Source organism: Spinacia oleracea, chromosome 6 (assembly GCF_020520425.1).
Source record: "Spinacia oleracea cultivar Varoflay chromosome 6, BTI_SOV_V1, whole genome shotgun sequence".
In the NCBI taxonomy this organism is placed as follows: Eukaryota; Viridiplantae; Streptophyta; class Magnoliopsida; order Caryophyllales; family Amaranthaceae; genus Spinacia; species Spinacia oleracea.
The window spans coordinates 17,358,014-17,375,094 of record NC_079492.1 but is presented as its reverse complement, the minus strand read 5'-3'; positions in this window follow the sequence as shown (position 1 = coordinate 17,375,094).

Here is a 17,081-nt window from a genome sequence, read left to right as displayed (position 1 = left end):
TCGAATTTATTGTTCCGGCAGGTGTGAATAAAATGATTCCAAGACCCTGAAACCATTGAAGAATTAAGCACATTATGTATTTAGACTCAATTCTAAAATCTTTTAGGTAAGCAAAAGCCTTTTGCTAATAGTCTAGAAACTACTCTTGGTTGATAGGTACGTCTAAGAGCTTATTAGGTAAACCTATCGAATTTGCCACGACATAAAAGGACTCCTTACTTATATCGTCGAGTTTCACCAAATCTAACATGTACTCACAATTATTTGTGTACCTTACCCCTTTAGGATCAATAAGTAACACCTCGCTGAGCGTAATCTATTACTAGATTGATGTAAAGGTTATCCAAGTAAGTATTATTTTGGCATGGCACCTTTTAACTCAATTTTTAAGTTTGGAACTTAAGGCTCTTACTATGTTGGTTAGATTTTAAGTGAACTAAAATCCTTAATCATGCAACATAATCAAGCCACAATCTCATGCATATTTAAGACATATTTAAAAGCACTAAATAACTTAAAGCATGCATAAGATAAATGTGATCTAGTATGGCCCGACTTCATCTTGAAGCTTCAACTTCAAAGTCCGTCTTCAAAATGGATTGGAAAACTCCATCTTGAATTTCTCCGTGGGAGGCGCCATTTTCTTCAAATATAATCAGCTATAATTAAACTAATTACAACTATTTGATGGTACACAGACCATATTTGAATTGAAAAAACAAACTTTGGTGCATTAGACCAATTACATTCAAATTAATGGTACGCGGACCATATTTTCTATCCTATTTGGGCCATACTAGTCACTTCATAACCTGCAAAACAGTACATATACAATATATACCATTCACCCATTCATTATCATGAATGGCCCACATAGCTGGTTAGTAAAAATACGTTGTATGCATCACATAAATATTTGCAGCAATTAATCAAGGGCACCAATAATCTACCAATTATTCAGTCCTTATTAATTCTAATCAAGTTGTTTAACCTTAAAGGATTTATAGACCTAATCAAGAGTTTATGACTAAAATTGCTCCCACTTAAACCAATAACTTTATATGCTTTACTAATTTTAAACATAAAAATGTATTTCTAGTCTAACTGGAAACATACAAATTTAATTAAAATTTAAAGCTCATATAAAATTATAATCGAATCCATTTATTTAATTTATTTTTCAGTTAAATAAATTTAAATTAATTCAAGGTTTAATTTAGTAAAATAATTAGTATAAATAAAATTTATAATAATTATAATATTCAAAATTAAAATCCGAGAAAAAAATTTAAATTATTAATTTTAAAATTATTTCCGAACTGAAAATTTAAAATTAAAACTTAAACGCATCAATAGTTTGCAAGACGAGGCACTTGGGCTTGCGCCCAAGCCCCATCGACCTACGAGGCCCATGCCTCGTGCCATTGACCGTTGCACATTGCCCGCACAGCGACACCGCACACACGCCCCATGCCACGCACACACGCCCCATGCCACGCACACACGCAGCCTTGCGGGCTACGCTGCGCGCAGCTTCGTGTTGCGTCGTGGCTGCTGCCCCTGGGCGAGCTTCGTGCGTCGTGGCGCAGCGCACTGCTGCCCACACGCATCGTGCTCGTGCTATGTGCCTATGCCCTCGCCCATCGCCCTGCACGCACGCCTAGGCGCAGGGCCTTGCGTGCCGCATATCTCGTTGCTCGCTGCATTTGTACCGCACGGGCAACGAACTCCCTTGCTCGTCGTCGCGTGCCCGCACTATACAACACCCCTTAAGGGTAACACGTAGCTTCCATTGCTTTGTGCGTGCAACATTTATGGGCGTTTTCATAAAAATTTAAAATTTTTAATTTAAAATTAATGAAAAATTAATAAATCATATTAATTTCATAATTTTAGAGCGAAAAATCGAAAATTTGTTAATTAATTAATTTCCGATTAACGTGGATTCAAATCTAGGTCATAAAATTTAAAAATTTAACATAAATTAACAATTTTTTTGGTGGATTTTAATCATGGATACCTAATTAAATTATTAGTTAATTATGAAAAACAAATCAATTCTAAATTATTCGAATTTCAACAAATTAATCAAAATTACAAATTAGGTTGTATAATTAACAAGTCTAGGCATTCATAATTGTTAAACATATACTGTAGGTCAATCAAAAACTCAAGATTTATCAACAAGAATCGCAAATATTTAATTTAACATCTTAAATTTACAAACTTTTGCGTTCGAAAAACTTAAACCTCCGAAAAGTCATAGTTAGGCTTTGAATTTGGGAATTCTGGGTTCGGCCGAAAAAAACTCTTTTTATCAAATTTTTAGAATGCCTTTTACATGCGAAATTGACACAAAAATTACTCGATTTGGTTGAGTAACGAATATTCTGCCGAAAAACTGCGTACATATAATTAAATAAACGCAATTTGCAATTAATTACGAAAACTAATTACCCTTTTAATTCCTTGCAAATTTGTAAAATTTAACCATGTTATATGCAATTTAGATTATGAAAATAATAAGAGGCTCGTGATACCACTGTTAGGTTATGATACATATGAATAAACATAAATCACCGGAAAAACCGTAAAGCCAGGAAACATTATTATTAACACATAATCATTTAGCATAATTCAGATGCATACACTTTGTAGCGTGCCCTCCCTAGCTGCACCCGAACCGAACAAGAACAAGTCTTTAGGACTCCAAGTGTCGTCCCTCCGTAGATAGTCAGCAGCACGTCCGGATCCGCTTTAAGCTTGACCAACTAGAATCGCCCTTAAGGTAGTATGAAATTCGGCTATTATGGGGCAAGAGAGTGACTGATTTTTCTTGAAAATCTTACCTTTGAATACTTCAATTCTCGTCTCTCTAAATATGTGACCCTAGGCCCTTATTTATAGAGTTTATGGAAAGGAATTATAATCCTATTAGAATACCAATTTAGTTTAATTAGAATCCTGTTAGGACTCTTATTAAATAAATCTATCTACTAGGATTAGGATTTAATCGTAGAACAAATTCTAATAGCCTTAGGATTTGTATTGCACACAACCGTACACGAGCACGAGCACGAGCACCACCCGCGCAAGCCTTACGGCCCACGCGAGTCTGCACTCGCTCGCAGCCCAATGTCGCAACCCACTTGATTGCTCCGCGCGCGCCAAGGCCTTGCTGGGCCTGGCCTTGCGCTGGGCCTGGCGAGGCTTGCCTGTGTGTGATGCGTGTGGCTTTGCTGGGCGATGGCCCGGCTTCGTGCTGGGCCTTCGTCTGGCAGGCATCGTCCGATGCTAATTCGTACGATACGCTTCCGATTAAATTCTCGATTCCGGAATTCATTTCCGATACGAACAATATTTAATATTTCCGATTCCGGAATTAATTTCCGTTTCGAACAAATATTTAATATTTCCGTTTCCGGAATTATTTTCCGATTTCGATAATATTTCCGATTCTGACAATATTTCCGTTTCCGGCAATATTTCCGATCCCGGCAATATTTCTATTTCCGATAATATTTTCCGATACGTACCATGTTTCCGTTTCCGGCAACATCTATGACTTGGATAATATTTATATTTCCGACACGGTCCATATTTCCGTTTCCGGCAATATCATCGTTTCCGGAGTATTCATTTCTTGCTTATGACGATCTCAGCTCCCACTGAAACCAAGATCCGTCGATTCCGAATATCCATAGATGGAGTATTTAATGCCATTAAATACTTGATCCGTTTACGTACTATTTGTGTGACCCTACGGGTTCAGTCAAGAGTAAGCTGTGGATTAATATCATTAATTCCACTTAAACTGAAGCGGCCTCTAGCTAGGCATTCACCTCACTTGATCTCACTGAATTATTAACTTGTTAATTAATACTGAACCGCATTTATTAGACTTATCATTAAATGCATATTTGGACCAAGGGCATTATTTCCTTCAATATGTACACGCCCGGATGTTGCGTACGCACTCAGTGCTACGAGCATATACCAGTCAGACCCATGAGAGGCACATTGGACTGCTGCCAAGAATATTCTGAAGTACCTGAAAAGGCACAAAGATGATTTCATGGTCTATGGTGGAGATGATGAATTAATTGTTAAAGGCTATACGGACGCAAGTTTCCAAACCGACAAGGATGATTTCAGATCACAGTCTGGGTTTGTCTTCTGCCTCAATGGAGGTGCAGTAAGCTGGAAAAGTGCTAAGCAAAGCACCATTGCGGATTCTACAACTGAAGCGGAGTACATTGCTGCACATGAAGCAGCAAAGGCAGCTATTTGGCTAAGGAAGTTCATAGGTGAACTTGGTGTAGTCCCCTCCATTAAAGGACCAATAGCTCTATATTATGATAATAACGGAACTATTGCACAGGAAAAGGAGCCTAGACACCACCAGAGAGTCAAGCATGTACTTCGTAGATTTCACCTTCTACGAGAGTTCGTTGAATGAAAAGAAGTCGAGATAAGCAAGATTGGAACTGATGACAACATCTCAGATCCATTAACTAAACCTCTGCCGCAGACGAAGCACAATTCGCACACTGGGCTATGGGAATCAAGCATGTTGGAGAATGGCTATGATGCCCTTATTTAATGTTTTAAAGTTTTAGAGTTTAATACTTTGTAAAACATTATTGGTTAACAATTCATATTAATGAATATAATTCATTTTTCCATTTAATTTGTGGTTTATTAAATGATGAGTTCCTTCAATTTGACGATATATTCAAGATAGACTGTCAGGACCAGTCATGTGACTAAGAAATGTCTATCAAGTGAACTTGAATGTCAAAAGTTGAAAATGGTCCCTGGTTGGAGTTTTCTATAAAGATGGACGCATAGAAAACGCTAGACGACTAGAATGCAAGATGACTAGTAGTTTTGTTTCTTGAACTATGTGGACATGGCAATGTCGCAATCACTTGCATAGATACTTACTTTGGGAAGACTAGTATCGGACAGACCTATGAAACTTTACTGTAAGAGATGAAAATCTGTCATAAGTAAATTTCATTAAAATTATTAGTCACTAATCCTCAATACCTGAGTGATTTGAGACTACTTGTTTGAGAACTGGTTGCTTTGACGTTCTCAACCGTCGCACCGTAAAAGGAGGCTATAAAGGCAACGCTCGGGTAATCACCTATCAAACGAAGTCTAATCTCAAGATCGCAAGATTGGGATTGTCCTCCCATAAATCGGGATGAGATGCTGAAAGTTGTACAAGGCCACTCGGAGAGCTAGAAATTGTAAAATGCATGGCCGTGCTCAGATGAATCATAGGCTATGATTATCTGTTTATTTGATCAGTTGAACTCTGAAACCGAGAAACACCTCTGAACATAATAAGGATGACAACTCTTACCTTATGTTCAAGAGCAAGCATCGAGCGACAAAGGAATTAGGAAATGCACACTTGTCCCTAAGGACAAGTGGGAGACTGATGGAAATAATGCCCTTGGTCCAAGTATGCATTTAATGGTAAGTCTAATAAATGCGGTTCAGTGTTAATTATACAAGTTAATAATTCAGTGAGATCAAGTGAGCTAAATGCCTAGCTAGAGGCCGGTTCAGCTCAAGTGGAATTAATAATATTAATCCACAGCTTACTCTTGACTGATCCCGTAGGGTCACACAAATAGTACGTGAACGTATCAAGTATTTAATGGAATTAAATACTCCATCTATGGATATTCGGAATTGACGTATCTCGGTTCCAGTGGGAGCTGAAATCGTCAAAGGCAAATTATGGATGCTCCGGAAACGATGATATTGCCGGAAACGGAAATATGGATCGTATCGAAAATATAAATATTATCCAAGTCGTGGATGTTGCCGGAAACGGAAACATGGTACGTATAAGAAAATATTATCGGAAATGGAAATATTGCCGGAATCGGAAACATTGCCGGAAACGGAAATATTGTCATAATCGGAAATATTAAATATTTGTTCGAAACGGAAATTAATTCCGGAATCGGAAATTATAAATATTGTTAGTATCGGAAATGAATTCCGAAATCGAAAAATTAATCGGAAGCGCATCGTACGAATTAAGCATCGGACGAGCTTGCTAGCCGAAGGCCCAGCACGAAGTCAGGCCCACGTCCAGCGCGCGACACAAGCAGCCAGAGGCACGCCAGGCCCAGCACGCCAAGGCTGCGAGCATGGGCAGCGAGGTTGCGAGCTCGTGTGGGCTGCCAGCGATGGGCTTCGCGCGCGCGCGGGCATGGCCTGCTCGCATGTGGGCCGTGCTCGTGTGCGTGTTGGAGTTTATGCGTACTTCGAATCCTTAAGTGATTAGGATTAGATTAATTTTCTGAATTACTAGTTTTAATGGAACTCTAATTCTAATGGAGTTAGAATTCTTGAGTCCTTGTAAAATTTAAATTCCATATTCCTACTCTATAAATATGTGATGGCATTCACAAATTTATGAACACAGAATTTTCAATCATACATCTAGTTTTAAGGGTTAAAACTAAGTATAATATTTGCCATAATATCCGAAAATATTCATAGAACCTTAGGTGCAATTCTAAGGCGGATCCGAACGTGCTGTGGACTATCTACGGAGGGACGACATTTGGAGTCCTAGGCTTGTTCTTGTTCGGTTCGGGCGCAGCTAGGGAGGGCTCGCTACAAAGTGTATGTGTCCTAAATTATGCTAATTGTTATGTGGCAATTAATTTGGATTCCTGGCTTTATGGTTCTTCCGCATGATTTATATTCATTTATATGTATCATAACCTAACAGTGGTATCACGACCCTCTAATTAATTCCATAATAATTAGTTAACATGGTTAAATTTTATGAATTTGCAATAAATTAAAGGGGTAATTAATGTACGAAATTTTGATTTTTTGTAATTATTTGCAAATTCGTGCGATTATTTAATTATATGTTCGCGGAATTTTCGGCAGTTTAGTCAACAATGGTCGGAATCGTATAATAGTGTATTTCGCATGTAAACGGCGTTTTCAAATTTTGACTAAAATCAAAGATTTGATGCCGAACCCAGAATTCCCAAATTCCAAGCCTAACTATGACTTTTTAGAGGTTTAGTTTTTCGAACGCAAAATTTGTAATTTTTAAGATGTTAAATTAAATATTTGCGCTTCTTGTTGTTAAATCTTGAATTTTTGATTGACCTACTGTATATGTTTAAGAAATTTATATGCCTAAGCTTGTTAATTATAGAACCTAATTTGTAATTGTAATTAATTTGTTGAAATCCGAATAATTTAGAATTTGATAATTAATTGACGATTTAATTAGGTATCCATGATTAGAAACCACCATAAAAATTGTTAATTTTTGATAAATTTTAAATTTTTTATGACCTAGACTTGAATCCATGATATTCGGAAAATAATTGAATAAAAAATTTTCAATTTTTCGCCCTAAATTTATGAAATTAATATGATTTATTAATTTGTCTATAAATTTGAATTAAAAAGTTTTAATTTTTATATAATCGCCAATGAATTTTTCACGCACAAAGCAATGGATGCTACGTGTTACCCTTAAGGGGTGTTGTATAGTGCGGGCATGCGACGACGAGCAAGGGAGCTCGTCGCCCATGCGGTACGAATGCAGCGAGCAACGGGCGTGGCATGCGCGCAAGGCAAAGGCTGCCTGGGCGTGTGTGCTGCGAGCCATGGGCGATGGGCGATGACGCAAGGCACAAGGAGCGAGCAGGCGCGCGTGGGCAGCGAGGAATGCTGCGCCACAGCGCGCGCTGCCTCGCCCAGCGAGCAGACAAGAACGCGTTGAGCATAGCGGGCTGCGCGCATGTGTGGCTAGGCTGGCTGCGTATGCGTGTGGCCTGCTCGTGCATTGCCATGCGATCATTCGAGGGGAGTTGCTGTCTCGTGCACTCGACGGGGCATGGGCGCAAGCCCATGGCCTCGTCTTGATCCGATTTATGTGCTTTGAATTTCAGTTTGAATTTTCAGTTCGGAAACGATTTTAATTAATTTTAAAATTCGTAATTTAATTTTTTCTCGGAATTTAATTTTGAATAATCTAATTATTATAAATTTTATTTATACTAATTATTTTTCTAAAATTAAAACCCTGAATAAATTTAAATTTATTTATTTAATTCAACTGAAAAATAAATTAAAGGATTCAATTATTAATTTATATGAGCTTTAAATTTTAATTAAATTTGTATGTTTCCGGTTAGACTAGGAAATACAATTTTATGTTTAAAATTAGTAAAGCATATAAATTTATTGGTTTAAGTGGGAATCTTTTAGTCATAAACTCTTGATTAGGTCTTAAGAGAAGTTGGGGAAATGATAAATGTTAATTATTCAAATCACATTAGTTTGAATAATAGAATATTAAGCTAAATAAAAATGAAATGGATTACAGTTTCTTGCGGATTAAAATAACTTACTGACTGAAAAGAATAACTGTTTGTTTTGGGTTCAAAGTATACTTGTTAAATTATATATAGTTATAAACCATTTAAAGAGTAAATAGACACTCTTGTTATTCTTATATATTAGAGATAAACCTTAAATTATTTTCAACTATAAAGGAATTGTTTCTCCCCTAAAGGTGATTCCCATAATATTATTGGAATGATTTTCTACTATAAAGGGATAGTAATAACAATACCAACATATTATCTTGAAACAATTGTAATAGAATATGGGATTGTGAGGCGGACTTTCGGACAAATTCGTAAAGGTGAATATTAGTATAGAATACATTAGTCTCCTAGCATTTCATGTTATATTAATGGAATTAAAAATAAAGGTCGAATCACCACAACAAATCACACAAGCTAAAGAACAATGAAATGGATTCAAGTTTCTTCGGGAAAAAAGTATCTCACTGATTTGTAATACTAACTTGTTGGTTTGGTTTAAAACGCTATTTGTTTAATTATAAATAGTTAGGCGAACTTTCCTTCAAATTCGAAAAGGTGAATATTAGTGCATGAGATAAAATAACAGAAACACAAGTTTAAAAGAATAAGATAATAAATTTGGGGATAGTAATAACAATACCAACACATGATCTTGTAACAATTGGAATAGAATGCGAGATTATTAGGCGAACTTTCCTTCAAATCATACGAGTTTAAAAAAAGAAGAGAATATATTTGGTTCCTCGTATTTCATGTTATATAAAATGATATTACAGGAAATATCTAAACACCAAAAATTATATGAGTTTTAATAATAGAATCACAAGCTTAAAATGAAATGTGTTCAACTTTATTCGGGAGAAAAACAATCAACTTAGGAAAAAAATTCTACATGTACATGGTTTCAACACTACTTATACATGGTTTCAACACTACTTATGTAATTATTAAGCTAAATAAAAATGAAATGGATTACAGTTTCTTGCGGATAAAAATAACTTAAATTATTGGTTTCAAAACTAATGTGATTCTTGCTTTGTTAAATTATTAAGCTAAATACTACTTGTACATGGTTTCAACACTACTTATGTAATTATTATTCATTTATAAAATTAATAGAGATTCTTGCTTTGTTAAATTATTGGAGATAAAACTTATACTATAATATGTTACTTGTTTCTAAATCATGCTTCCATACTAGTATTGGAACAATGTCAGAACTTGATGAATTTCACATGAAATGTCGAAACAAAACAAATCACATTAGTTTGAATAATAGAATATTAAGCTAAATAAAAATGAAATGTTTCTTGCGGATTAAAATAACTTACTGGCTGTAAAGAATAACTGTTTGTTTTGGGTTCAAACTCTACTTGTTTAATTATATACAGTTATAAACCATTTATAATGTAAATAGATACTCTTGTTATTCTTATATATTAGAGATAAACCTTAAATTATTTTCAACTATAAAAGAATTTTTTATCCCCTAAAGATTATTCCCATAATATCATTGGAATGATTTTCTACTGTAAAGGGATAGTAATAACAATACCAACATATGATTTTGGAACAATTTTAATAGAATACGGGATCATGAGGCGGACTTTCGGACAAATTCGAAAAGGTGAATATTAGTATAGGATACATTAGTTTCCTAGCATTTCATGTTATATTAATGGTATTAATAATAAAGGTCGAATCACCACAATAAATCACACAAGCTAAAGAACAATGAAATGGATTCAAGTTTCTTCGTGAAAAAAGTATCTCAGTGAGGAGTAATACTAACTTGTTGTTATGGTTTAAAACCATATTTGTATAATTATAAATAGTTAGGAGAACTTTCCTTCAAATTCGAAAAGGTGAATATTAGTGCATGAGATAAAATAACAGAAACACAAGTTTAAAAGAATAAGAGAATAAATTTCGGGCCTCGTTTTTTTGTTATATAAAATCATATTTTACAAGAAATATCTAAATAACTTTCTAGGTGTTTATCATTTATATAGTAAATAGACAGTCTTGTTTTCCTTAAATACTGCAGATAAACCTTAAATTATTTACTTGATTATTTCCATATCAGTATTAGAATGATGTTCTACTATTAGTATAGAATATATTAGGTTCCTTATATTATTTATACATATTGAAACTTTTTTTATTTATACACACTTGTCACATATATAAAACTTAAATCATGTCCTATTTTATTTTTATCATCATATCGAGTGAAGTAAAAGTACGGATAAACCTTTTTATTATGTGCCAATACTTATATATATTATATGACTCATAAGTATTGGACCATAAACTATGAACCTATATGTTGTGGGATCTTTTACGGTGCTGACGTGGCACACATTCCTCCGAGGTATCAAGTATGACCTGGCACGAACTTCTGGCAACCTGCAAAACAATAATATTCCCGTAGGAATATTCCCTCCGATGCTTAAGTAAGTATAAGCTAGAGAGATAAGTAATTTGTAGAGAGAAGGCAGAGCAAAGATAAGTTTTTGTTGGTGGGGATGAATTGATTGCCTTTTACCTAGGGATCTGCACTATTTATAGTGCTAGGGTTTCTCGGGAACTGGTCTTGCATGATTGGGTGTTATGCAAGATCGGGACACGTGTCCTGCTAAGTTTTTGGAGGCTTGGTTTGGACCAAGTGGGCCTCTTAATCGTTTGGGCCTTGGCCCTGTGAAGTTGAGAAAAGCCCGCAGGCAGGCTTTAGGCCTTTTTTCTGGGCTTTGATAGTACAGTCAGGTGGCATTCTTTTAGGCCACATCATTTGCCCCTCAAGGAGGATGCCCCTTGTCCCTGTGGGGTAGGCTGCTTGATCGGAGGGAGCGCCACGTGTGAGGGCTTTTCAGAGCTTAGATTTTTCTTTAAAAGCTTCAGTTCCTCTTTCATTTTTCTTTTGTTACTTCAGAGCAATTTTTCTTAGAGAGAGAAAGCAAATTTCGTCCTGCCAAAGATCTGCTTGTGCTTGCGCTTGAGTGTTCTTGGATTCGTTGTCCAGTGTTCTTGAGGGTTTAAAGGATTCGTCAAGACTTCTCATTGGTTTGATCATTTTCTGGTAAGTTCTCTATCAAAACTTTGTTTTTTGTATGCTTGTGGGACCTCTCTTGTTTATTGTTTATAGTGTTCTGTGGAGGCGTCTTGGGGGTTATGACGCCTATCTCTTTCATTCTTTTGCTAAAGTCAGACTTCTTGTCCCTTATGCAGGACGGCATGGCTCGAATTAGACAAACAGCCAACGTGCGTGCATGGGCTGCACCGCGAGAGGGGGACTATAGGGTTCCTTTTTCGAACCCGTCCCAAGGAAGTAGGAGTGGAGTCCGTTCCTCCCGTAATACAGGATACGGGGCCATAAGAACGGCACATTCTCCTAGAAGAAGGAAGAATGTGGCTTCCCGTCCCCGCGTTCCACGCGAAGATTTTGAAGATGACTCCTCTAGCTCTTTAGACGAGGAGTTTGCAAAAAAAACCTTCCTCCTATGTTCCGGGGGAAGGAGGACGTCAATCTATTTCCGTCAGATATCTTTCCCAGCATGAAATGGCTGAGGTACCTGAGGGAGGAGGGACGTGACTTTGAGCGTTTTCTGCTTCTGCCCCCAGATTTTAGTCTTAGGAGCCCTCGACCCCATGACTCTGTGGACCAACTCTCCCAAGGAGAGGTAGCTGTTTATACTGCTGCCTTTAGGTAGGGTCTTACATTTCCATTGCACCCCTTTGTGATGGACGTTTTGGAGGGGTATGACATTGGCCTTGCTCAATTGACGCCTAACTCTTGGGCAAACGTTTTTGGTTTTATTGCCAAGTGTGCTTTGAGCGGCGTCACCCCTTCATTTCCTGCTTAACTGCTTTCCTTCGTCTCGTAGTCATTGCCCCTTCTTCTCGTTCTCCCCAGGGGTGGTTCACCCTTTACAGCCGTTGGGGATATAAGACGGTGGTGGGTAAGACTTCTAGTTGGGTTTGGTGGAGGAAGAAGTGGTCTATTGTTTGAATGGAAGACCTCTCTCTTTCTAGACGTTTTTCTAGGTGGAACCGTCGGCCCCGCTATTTCTCTAAAGCTGACGCCTACCCTCGCCTCTCGTCCAGAGAGTGGGGACTAGTGAAGCCCTTGTTCCAGGCTGAGATGTATCGGCTGTCGTCAAAGAGCCATGCCTGAGTGCCTAATGCTTGGCTTCCCCATGTTGGCCAGTTCAGCAATATAGTCTTTCTTTCGGCCGTTGGTCTTTGTTCCTATTGGAGTAGAGGTAGTTCCCCATAGATTTTCACTCAACATCCCTTTTTTTTAACTAACCCCTGGCTTTGTAGGTTCTGCCATGGATCGCCTATCCTCCAAAGACAAGGGTGTAGTGGAAGTACCCGCTTGGCTGTCCGAGGTGTATACTGAGCACATTCTCAAGGCCGTGGAGGCCAAGAAAAAGGACTCCTCCAAGAAGTTCAGCAAGGGTGCCTCTGGTGACGTCGCCAAGGTAATTTTTATTTTTTATTTATTATTTTTTGCCTCTGTTCATTTCTGATCATGATTTAGTCGCTGACTTCCTTCGTCTTTAGGAACCCACTTTGCCAGCTACGAAGAAGCGTCCTACATCTTCGACGGAGGCTCCTAAGCCAAAACGACCCTTCTTTAAGAAGATGGGTCCGGCTGATGCTGTCACCAAGCCGTCGGTACCAAAACCGTCCGCTCCCCTAGCTGAGGGGGAGGTTCTTCCTACCTACACGTTCATTCCTCCTAAGAAAAAGGAGGTTCCTTCCCAGGTGGACACCGAAAGGGATTGTACTTCCGGAGCAGCTGCTGACGAAGTAGCAGTCGAACAGACTGAGGCTGCTGACGCCACCACCTCGTCCAAGGAGGACACGGGTAAAGGCAAGGAAGCTGAGGCTCCTTCTACTGATAATGCCTCTACTTCTCCTGCAGCTTCGCCAATTGGTTAGTGTTTCTGTACTTTAAATCTGTCATGTGAAGTTGGGATTTGCACGATGTTTGATAATCTTTGCGTTTGGTTCAGTTGAGATGTTCAAGCGGATGCGGCGGGCCGAGGTGGCGAGCATCCCCCCTTCTGCCGGTTTTAGCTCAGAGGCGAAGGATAAGATCCTTGCGGACGTGTATGCGGCCATCCCTGAGGAATATGTGAGGTCACTCCCCGGGATTGACTTGGGATTCTTTGGGTCCATTCAGTCTCTCGTCCTTGATGTGAGACACTTACTCCTGGATCTCTGTAGTTATGATTATATATGTACGTTAATTTTAATTCTATGTTGTCTTTGGCAACTTTTCATTCGCTGTGCCGAGAGTAGGAACTATAGCTTTGATATGCACAATGAGATGCTCAAGCACAAGGACCAGATCGAGAATCATGAGCAATATGCTGAGAAGACGGCCAGATTGATCAACTTGGACGCGGACAAGAAGATCAAATCCAAGACGGAAGATCTGAAGAAGGCCGAGGAGGACGCCGAGAAGTATTAAGAGAAGTTGCTGGAGCATGAGGGGCGGCTTGCCGTGCTGAGAAAGGAGTACTCTTCCGTCTCGGAGCGGGTGACTAATTTCTCTTCCAAGGTGAACGTTCTTGAAGGTCAGCTCAAGGCCATGCAGGGAAAGATTGAGGCCGTGCGCAAGGAGGCTGCAAGCTCTTTCAAGTTGGGCGAGGAGTCCATCTTGGAGAGTGCCCAAAAGGCGTGGGATCAGTCTATAGATGGGAAGGACTTTTCCTGGTTCAAACGTCGTATCTCCCACCAGATAGCCGTCTCGACGGCTAGGCGCCTAGGCTTAGATCCCCCTGAGTTTGTTAGTGACGGGGAGGAGGACATAGAGGAAGACGAGGTGAAATCCCCTGAAGGCCAAGACGTCCAGGACGGGAGTTCTATTGCCCCTCATCCTTGAGCGGCTTTCCTTGTAGTTGGTTTGAATGACGCAGTGGGCGTTTGTAATAACTTTGGTGCCTTTTGGCATTTATTTGATTTGGTTTGTTTGCGCCTTGGGCGCTATGTATAAACAATTCGTGCCGTTGTGCACTTTATTTTATTTTAATTCCATTAGTTCGTTACTGATTTCTTGGGAATTCTTTCTTTGGGTCCAGTTGTTGGACGGAAACCTCAGTGTTTTAGGTGATCAGTCTAATTTGAGGCGCTAATCTAGGCCACTTCTCAGGCCGTCAAACGATTAGTCTTTTTAGACGACATCCAAGGAGGAGGTCTTATGTCTGAATGTTTGCTCTTGTTTGAGTCTTTTCTTTTTTGGGCGCCTTTCGAAGAAAAGGCGTCATGCTGGATGTCTAAACCCTTTGTGTTTATTAGCACTGGGTATGTCCAAACCCTTCGTGTTTATTAGCACTGGGTATTGTTAATTTAGCAGATATTGACGCCACTATTTTAGGGATTGTTTTCTGGTGAGTTTCTTCACCCCCTATTGTTCCTTTTTAAAGGTTCAACTGAGACTTGTATTCGTCAGATAAGTGTTCATTTACTAAATTGCTTGCTACATTCACCGCGTCTTAGGCGGGCATTTACAGGCCGTTTTGTGGGCTCTGGTACAATAGCTAGGCCGTTTTGTAGGCTCTGAGTATAATAGTTACTCTAATGATGTTCTTCTTTCAGCCACTTTCTTCAATTTTGACCGCTTCTATTTGGACGGGTCTAGTTTCTTTGGCGACTTGGGGTTCATCTTCATGCTTTCGTTTTCCTCTGACTTCGGCAGAATCTTGCTTCCATGCTGACGGGTTGAGGGTCGTCAGGTAACAGTCCCTAGCCTGTTGTTGATCTCCATGTATGGTGCCTATAACTCCATCATCGCACACAAACTTCAGAAGCATCAGATGGGTGATGACTACAGCCTTAATCTTGTTTAAGGTGGGTCGTCCCAAGATGACATTGTATGCAGTCAAGTCTTTAACAATTAGGAAGTCCACCTCCATCTTTCGCCCATTCTTCCTATCCCCAATTCGAACCGGCAGAGTGATGACGCCAACAGGGTGAATGATACTCCCTCCAAAACCAATGATGGGATAGTGAATTCTTTCGATGGTTTTGGGGTCGTGCGCTAGGCGATTGAGGCATTCTAGACTCATTATGTCGGACGAGCTTCCCGTGTCTATTAGTATGCGTTTAACTCTCATGTTAGATATCTTGAATTCAACCACAAGGGGATCATCATGCGGCGTGGCTATCCGTCCGCTATCTGACTCACATTTCTTTGGGAATGGATCCATGGGCGCTTTGGCTGACAGCAACACTTGTCCTAAGCGGCGAGCATAATCTTTCTGTCCTCTCATGGTGGGTCCTCCAGCGGCCGGTCCTCCAGATATGACGGCTACAAATCCTCCGTCGATGTGTTGTCCCTTAGTCGGCGAGGCAGGTGACTTGTTCTTTTTGTATTGGTTTTTTTCCAAAGCCATGAGCATTCTTCTGTAAGTAGTTCTTGAGGTGTCCTTTGGAGGCTAGGCCATCTAAAGCCCTCTTCAAGCTTCTACAATTCTTGGTTTCATGTCCTATATCTTCATGGAACTGGCAATATAATTTGGGATCTCGAGTCTCAGCAGGAGACTTCATTGGGAAAGGTCGATCAAGGTCGTACCTTGTCCCCACGTCTTTTAGTATGGTGAGAAGATCTGTGTTGTACTCAAAATATTCCCTTTCTTGAGATCGTTCTCTCTTGTGCCCAGGAAAGTTGGTATCATGCTCTTTTGAGAGAGCCCATGTGCCATTCACTCGTGGGGATTTTCGGTCCACTTTATCCTTCTTCCCGGAGGAGTCTGTTGTTTCTCCAATCCTTCCTTCCTTTGACGCGCTGCATAATTCTGTTGCATGGATAAATGCTTCAGCCTCGTCCAGGACCTCGGCCATAGTCCTTACACTCTTCTTAACCAGGTCAAACTTGAAGGATCCCTTCTTCAATCCCCTGATAAAATTATCAAAAGAGACGCCATCAGGCAAGTCTGGGATCTGTCCAGCCTCTAGATTGAAACGCTTCACGTAGCTTCTTAGGGACTCGTCTTTCCCTTGTTGGATCCGTCCCAAATGCATGCTGGTTTTCCTTTCTTCCTTGTGTGCCATGAACCTCGTAGAGAACAAAGTTTGTAGTTCGTTAAAAGAGGCAATTGATCCTGGGGGCAGCCGTTCAAACCATTTAGACGCTACTCCTTTGAGCGTGGCTGGAAAGTATTTGCACCAAGTGGCTTCATTGGTTCCCTGAACGTACATGTGATGGCGGTATGCGACAAGGTGCATATCGGGATCGGTGGTCCCGTCATAAGCTTCAATTGTTGGAGTTTTTACCTTGAGTTCCTTCGGGGCATTCATGATCTCGTCAGAGAAAGGGGTACTCATGTGCCTTAACGTCAGGTTGTTGAGCCCTTGCTGAATATGATAGGTTGGTTCACGGCGGTTGGATAGCAGGCGGGGGCGCATGCTTACCCTATGGGGCGTCATCTGGGTCGGTCCATGTGTAAAGGGATAAAATTGCGGATCTTCCATCACAGGAGTGGACCCGGTGTCTGATAGTTCAGATTCAGCCTCATAATGTTCTTGACGCCTTGAGGCTGGCCGTAAGACGGCTGGTGGGCTTCCCCTAGACGATGGTCGTATGACCGGGTCCCTTCGAGGTAAGAAGGTGGGGGGGGTCACGGCCATTTCTCGAGTGCTCAGGCACAGGGCTGACTCCGCTGCTTGCTTGTG